Raw genomic sequence first — 7,404 nt, 5'->3', positions numbered from 1 at the left:
ATTCAAAGGACTTTGTCACTTCTCTTTGTTTCTTTGCTTGGCAAGTAATAGCACTTTCTTGCCCTCTAGGGTGGACTGCTGATGACCAAAACTCATAGAATGAGTCTGTCTCAGAAGATGGGGCTTCTCATGGTACCAGCAAATCCTGTGTGGGTTCAGTCAAGTGCTGCAGTGGGGGGGGGAGGGACAACGCGGTTACTACACAGGATCTGTTTTGAGGCATGCCAGGTCTGGGAGCTGCATGGAGGTAAGGCCTGCAGGTGTGTGCTAAAGCTGATGGGTAAAACAACCCTGGTCTTTCGGGTGAGGTGAGATCAACTCTTCAATGGATTTCTTCGAAGCAAAATCTGAGACACTGATGGTTGATAGAGTGTTTCAAGAGTTTGAACACTTTTGAGTGAGTATTGGCCCTAAAGCCTCTCAGTGGAAAGCTGTAGCTCCTTGCCCACCAGCAACTGTGCTTCCTCTGTCTGGGTCGGCTGTCTCCTGGTTACTTTGCCCGGGCTTCTCGTGGCAGCTCTGTTCCCTCATCCCTACCCTCCTCTCTTCTGCCTCTACCTCGGAACTGCTGTTCCGACGCCTCCTCCTTCTTGGAGTGTCTTCCCGGGCTCGTGGTGCCTAAGGCCTGGCTCCTACTTTCATGCCTCTCCTGGCCCCCACCAGCTGGGGCGTGGGGGGGAGGAAGGGAGCGAGCGCGTCCCCTGGAGGTTGTCCCCGGCCCGTGGCGGCCGCGGGATGCGATGGGGCACCGAGGGCGCAGCCCGGGTGCCGCCGGGCCGGGGCTGTGGCGGCCAGGCCGGGCCGCGCGGGGGCGCCCGAGGAGCGCGGCGGCCGCTGCTGCCTCAGGCCGGGGCCGGGGCCGGGCCGGGGCACCTCGGGCAGCCGCTGTCAGCACCCTGCGGGGTCCAGACTGACCGTCGCCCCTGGGACACGGGGCAGCCCGGGGTGATCGGTACTTGAGTGAGGAGAGCCCAAAGCCATCGGTGGTCGTCGGGTCTTCACTGAATCCCACACAAAAAGCGTGAGGAAGTCGTTCCAGGTCTCGAGGCTGCAAGGAGGGATGTGTACTCAAACTGCACTGGGGAGAAACCTGATGGCCCTTAGCTTCTGGTCACCCTTGGCACGGGATGATTTAGCCGTGAAACGCCGATACAAGTTCAGAACCTTCCCCCCTCTGACAAGTTGGTTTAAGAAAGGCAGACCTGTTCAAGGGGATGAGAAGTCCCAGGGGCCCGGCCAGCTGTACCCTGAGATGCTGTAGCTGGGCCAGCACGGCTGTGTGTATGTGCTGAGCCAGCTCTGTGCCTGTAGTTGCCTTCAGTGTCCCGCACGGGCCGTGGGTGTAGACAGGACGGGTGTAGGGGAGCCCCAGGTGCCACTCAGTGAAGCAGCTTTTGTCTCCATGCTGAGCTGCCTCATCCTGGAGCGAGCTTCCTTTCGGCAGAAGCTCTGCAGTGTCAGAGCAGCACCACCGGGTATTTCCCTTAGGTGCGCCCAGGAAATCAGATATACTGAACTTTTAATTCCATACTGAATTTTTAATGACATCTGAGTGCCATTGCAATCACTTGCCCACCATCCAACTCCACCTCCATGACCCCCTTTGGTAGCTGAATATTAGCGTTGAGCTGCTGTCTGTTCCCAGCTGGGCCCTTCTGCCCTTCCCTTCAGCCCAGGTGGAGCAGGGGCAGCTGGCACAGTGGCTGAGCCCACGGCTTGGCGAAACAGTGCACAGGTATGGGGTGCCTCTTGCACAACACCCTCCTGGCATGGCCCACTCTGTGATAGCCCTGACTGGTACAGGAGGAGAGCACAGGAAAGGGTGAGGCTGGTGTTGGCAAGAATGCCTTTGGTCAGCAGGGATGGGCTGGAGGAATCAACCACATGATGGAGAAGTGTACAGAAAGGATCTTGTTTCACTTCTCTCATCCAAACATCATTTTATAAAGTAAACCCAGCTCAAAGTAGTTCCCATCCTTCCTTTGCTGGCCCTGAAGCTCATTTTTTGGGGGCACACTCTAGCCCATGGCCATGCTGCATTTTCATGCTGCCAGTCAGCCAGGTACTGGCTGTATCTGTCCTTCTGAACCCTGAGTTTGTCTCTGCAAGGAGGCGATTGTAGTTGCTAGAATAAGATCCACATAGCAAGCCTTGCATGGGATGTCTGTTGTTCTACTGCAGAGATGTAATGATCAAAAATCATATTTATCCTTTCTGGCAGGCAGCCGAGTATGGGCTATTGAAGAGCATAGCTGTGGTATTTTAAAGTTCTGCTTTGTTTTTATTCCTGGAAATATAAACATTACATTTTTATTTTAAATCTCATCAATATGTTTATACAAATTTTTGTTTTTCTTCCTCCAATCGATGCTGTTCTCAATATGCAATAAGATAACTGGATATGGCATGTGCTAGCAGCCTAAAGTCTCGAGCCACCACGTGGAAGATACCACTTTGGTAACAGCAGAGCATTCAGTGTAGGAAAAATTATTTTGCATTAGCCACGGAAATCACTCAGCCCCTTTGCTACAACCAGATGACAAACAGCCTGAGCTGTTTGACAATTGTTGCAATGGAGACCAATTCCCACCTCCATGTTCTCCACCCTTGTAAAAAAGAAAGCCTTGACTATGGGTCTCTGTCAAATCAAGGGCTCTCAGACTGGAAGAGTTGCATCAAGGCAGCCCCTCCCTGCTTTTCTGCTGGATGCAGGCTTTGGGCTTACCCTCCCCTCAGCACCCTCTCAAACTCCAATGCCTTCAAAACAGCTCTGGCTATTAGGATGGAGATTCCTGAGCAAAAACTTGCACTGCAGGAAGCTAGGTATTTTTCTCTCCTCCATGCATAACTTCCAGGGATGAGAGGGAGGAGGCTTCTTGCCCTGTTCTGAGGTACTCACTGCTGGAAATAAGGTCTGTGATGCAGTTTATTGCTGTTCCTGGCAGTGGTATTGAAATCTTTCCTGTCTGGCTTATGAGCTGTACTCCTATCTCTAGGGTTAAATGACTCTCCAGGTGCATGGAGGAGACACAGGAAGACAGCCTGGATTTTATCTGTATCGTCCCCTGAAGTGGATCCTTAAACTCTCTGTGTTTGCAGAACCAGTGACACCAGCAGTGTCCCCATCCTCTCCTCTGGCACACACAGTGCACCACTACGGACATCAGGGAGGGTTTTCTGCCCATGTGGTCTTTCTGTGGCTAATGCTAACTTTCTGCCTACTGTCTTTTTAGTCAGACATGAAGAGAGGGCTCCCATAACTCCTATGTTAAAGTGCTAATGTGTTATGTGGTGCATTTTGGGGAGCTCATGTTCTTGGGATAGTCAGGAAGGAGATGCCAGTCACCAGACTGGGTGCATTAAGGCCGGTGAGGTACCTGGGGGCAGGGGATAGTGTTAGTGTCGGCAACTTTGTCTTCATGCGTGTGCAGGAGTTGCAGTGCTCTAGGTTTTCTTTGGAAACCCAGCTCCCTGAATCATGCTTTTGCATAAGTCTTACAGCTTGTAAGAAGGAAAACAAGGAATGTTTCCCAGCATACCTGGCTGAAGGGAAAATTTGGCAATAGGAATGCTCAAGGGCCCCATGCCAGAAGGGCAGTAGAGAGCCTCAAGTACAGGTGTGTTTTGAAACATCCAGATCCAAGCCCGCACTTACACAATGCCTTGAGGCTGGGAGTGTGGACAGCTCCCCTGGAGTGGCTGAGTCCCCGGCCAGTCCTAGCCCAGGCTGGCTGGCAGCACTGGCATTCAGCTAGCCACATCCTGCAGCAGGATGAACAGCAGGGTTTGCTGTGGGAGCAGCTGGGTATGATTTTGCTTAGCATGTGCTCTGCAAATAATAGAGAGGGCACAAACCACTACTTTCCAATCCACTTCAGCACGAACCCATTTGAGCTCCAAGATTTTCATCAGTACTACTGAAAAACATAGGTCAGCTTAGGCAAAATTAAGGAGAGGTCCACAGTCATAATGCAGATTTTATCCTGTTTTCAGGATAAGCAGGCAGATAGGAGCTCTTACAGGATTCTTTTTCCCAAGGATACTGCCAGAGCATCAGCTGAGCTTTTGGACAACACAAGTATCTTTAAGGTTGACAAATTTTAAAGACTCCTCAAAGCTGCTGCCCCAGACTGATACTGCCACCACTCTGGCCCGGCTTCATTGAGGCTGTCCTGAGCTCAGAGCTGCCTCTAACTCCAGGCAGGTGCTCACAAAGCTCCAAGTACAGTTTCTTCCATTTCAGGATGAATGGTTAAAACAGAGAGCCCCACAAGGCATGGTGACAGCAGAGATGGTGAAGTGGTGACATCCAAGGTGTGGAGGAGCATGAAGTGGTTTCTGGTGTCCCTAAGCCACTCTCCTCTGCCTGACAGTAGGGATCACAAAGGTTCCTAGTGGCTCAGGTGTTTTAACTTGCTGCAGCTGGTAGCAGGTCCAGGAGGAGGGTGCTCCAGAGGAAGGCAATCAAGGCACAGGAAATCAGCTGTCTTCAGAGCCAAAGAGCCAAGCAAGAGAGGTCTCAGCAGAAGCTCTGGGAGAAGTGACCAGAAGGTTCCAGTGTTGCAGTCCTGTGGATGAGCTGCCCAGGAGAGAAGTAAGGAGAGCCTTGCTGGGGTGATGGGGCTTGCTTGCTTCCTAGTCTTTTCCAGATGTTGCTCACTCTAAGAGCCATATCAGATGCTGCTTCTACCTTCCTCCTGTCTAGTGTGTCCTAATGGTGAAACTGCTGACTCTTCCCTGGGATGTGCTGGTGTAAGCAATAACTTCCAAGGACTACAGGCAGCAATGGCAGAGGTGAGGGCAGCAGTAACTTGGCTTATCTTACCCCTGATTGCCCTTATTTTATCATGTCTGTGGCTCTCATGTTGCCTGGAGCTTGGGATTCTCTTGGGAGAACAGCTCTGCAGTCTCTTGAGCTGCAGAGGACCTTGGCCTCACACGTATCAGTTGTCCAACAATGTTCTCTCCCAGGGCACATGTGCTGTGATTGCTGAGTCCAAACTGGGAGCAACCCTGCCCAGCTGTGGGCCACAAATGCCTGGCAGTGTGAGCAGCTGGGTGAAGGGGACAGCAGGATGTATCTGTGGGACACCTGCAGGGAGTGACCTGGTGGCAGTGTGGGTGGGAGACACCAGGGCATTTCTCCAGGAGGCTCTCTCAAAAGCAGGTGCCTAAGCTGAGACTCTGGCCAGGATCTGGCAAAATCTCAGCAATGAGGATGGGACCTCAGCTGCCTGGTGCAAAGTGCCAATGAAATCTGATCTGCCAGATCAGATTTCAGGACTTCAGTGAGTCAGCATATGTGAGTCAGTGTCACGACATCTCCAGTATCTCGTGCTTGCCATTACTTTATCAGAGCTCCCTCAGGACCCTCTGCCCTTTTCTCTTTTTCCCTTTCCACTCCTTTTGGGAAGCAGATGGTGTCCAAAAGTCCCTGGCCTTTTTTGAGCCTGGATACTTTTGTTTTCTTGTGTCTGTGGTGAGGTGTCTCCTTGCCTTCAAGCTTCCCATCACCACACCACCCTGTAACTGTGACACTGTGTGTGGCCCAGAGCACAGCTGGCTGCAGGACTCCTGTGTGCTCTCCATGCCTGGCCTTGTGGTGTGTAACCCTCTCTGGCTCTCCCAGAGCATTTGGGGGTGTTGGGATCCTCCGTGCTTGGCTGGTCTCCAAAAAGTTGTCCTGGCTGAAGGCAGTTGGTCCTGCCTTGTGCAGCACCAGACTTGCCTGCAAACAGGCAGAGGTGTCCTCGGTGGTACTGCCCTTTCCTTTGCTTGGCAGGATATTCTGTAGTGGGACCACCTCACCATCCCATGGAAGTGCAGGCTCACTCCCAGAGAGACACAGCAGGAGTGAGCATGGGTACTCCCCTCCAAAAGAGGAAGTGAATGGAGAAATATGGGTGGAGAGGGCAGCTGCTCTGTTGGCCTGAAATACAGCCCGAGGTAATCCCTGTAGCTACTTCTAAGCTCATACGAGCTGCACAATGAGGCTGGGTGAAGTCCTGGTGATGTGAGGATCAGGAGCAGTACCTGTGTGCTCAGTTTCCCCAGGTGTTGCGTTTCCCTGCTATGTAATTTGGCCAGGGAAGGTTTCTTTACCAGGACTTCAGGACCCTTCCTGGGACTGTGCAGGCAGCTTGCTTATTGTCCTCTGCTCCGTGTTCCCATGCAACTGCACATTTTAACATTTTTGTTATTCACCAACTCTCCCGCCTTTTGTCTGTATGCCACAGGAGCTGAGCTCATGGCATACAGCTGGGACTGCAAAGGTTGTGACATTTTGATGTGTCTGGATTTATTGGACTAAGGTCCTAAGAAGGGTTTAACATTGACGTACCTGTGCTGAAAACTGTAAGCCTATTGCTTGCATCCAGTGTCCTGAGAGTGGCTGTTGTGAGTTGCTTACAACCAGGTGGTGCCCACAGCAATGCATCCATCAGAAGTCCTCTCTCCTTGTTCTCTCCTTGGGCCAACAAAAGAGCTGATGCTGCTGAATGTGCAGGTACAGCTTTGTGTTCAGGTATCACTGTTACATCCTACCCATCGCTGTTGCAAGTGTTATACCAAATCTAGCAGGTAAACCAGATTCTGGTTAAGGAAGCAGAAGTCACCCTTTCTTCTGGATGGAGACTGGGAGGACAGTGGACTGCGAACATCTCCATAAGGCAGCATCTGTGGGGGCTGTCCAGAGGTACAATGCCCTTTATGGCCCCTTGCTGTCGCTGGAGACAGCCCAGACAGTGGCTGTTGCCTTGCCTCCACCTTCCCAACACCCAGGTTGTTGTCCCTCTGGGCTGAGCCCTGTGCCATCTCCATGAGGTGGCCCTGCTCACTGCATATTTTGTATGTGCAAATATATATACTGCAATATTGAAGTGCCTTTTGTGAACTTTGTCCTGTCTCTGTTGGGAATTGCTTCCCACAAGCCAGACACTGTGAAATAACTTGTCAGATCTGACTGCCTACACTTGGTTGCATTAGGAGACACTGAACATTGGCATGGTAAATACCTGCTAAACATTTTCCATGGATTCAGCCTTGGCAGCAGAGCCTGCCAGAGAAGCATGGGTTTCTCATCTACCTCCTTTCTAGGTAGCCCATGGATGACTGCATGCATCCACCCACACTGAGCCACCTACCTTGGGGAGGGCATGAGACATGGGTCAGGAGAAAAGGACTGCAGACACCTGGATCTCAAATGCAAACAAAACTTATCAGAGCATGTGTAATGCACATTGTGACGGGAACATTGGTGCTGCTCAGCCAAAAGGCTGGAATTATTGGAGGCCCAGGACTAATGCCCAAAGAAGGAGTGCTCACTAGTGTGTTGGCTGCCCTGCAAAATGCTCCCATTTCTGAATTGAGTTGCGTGTTTTTCCTGGAGCTTGTATAATTCAAAAC

This window comes from Corvus cornix, chromosome 3 (genome assembly GCF_000738735.6).
Source record: "Corvus cornix cornix isolate S_Up_H32 chromosome 3, ASM73873v5, whole genome shotgun sequence".
NCBI lineage: Eukaryota > Metazoa > Chordata > Aves > Passeriformes > Corvidae > Corvus > Corvus cornix.
The sequence above is the reverse complement of the archived record's forward strand: the minus strand, read 5'-3'. Positions refer to the sequence as shown.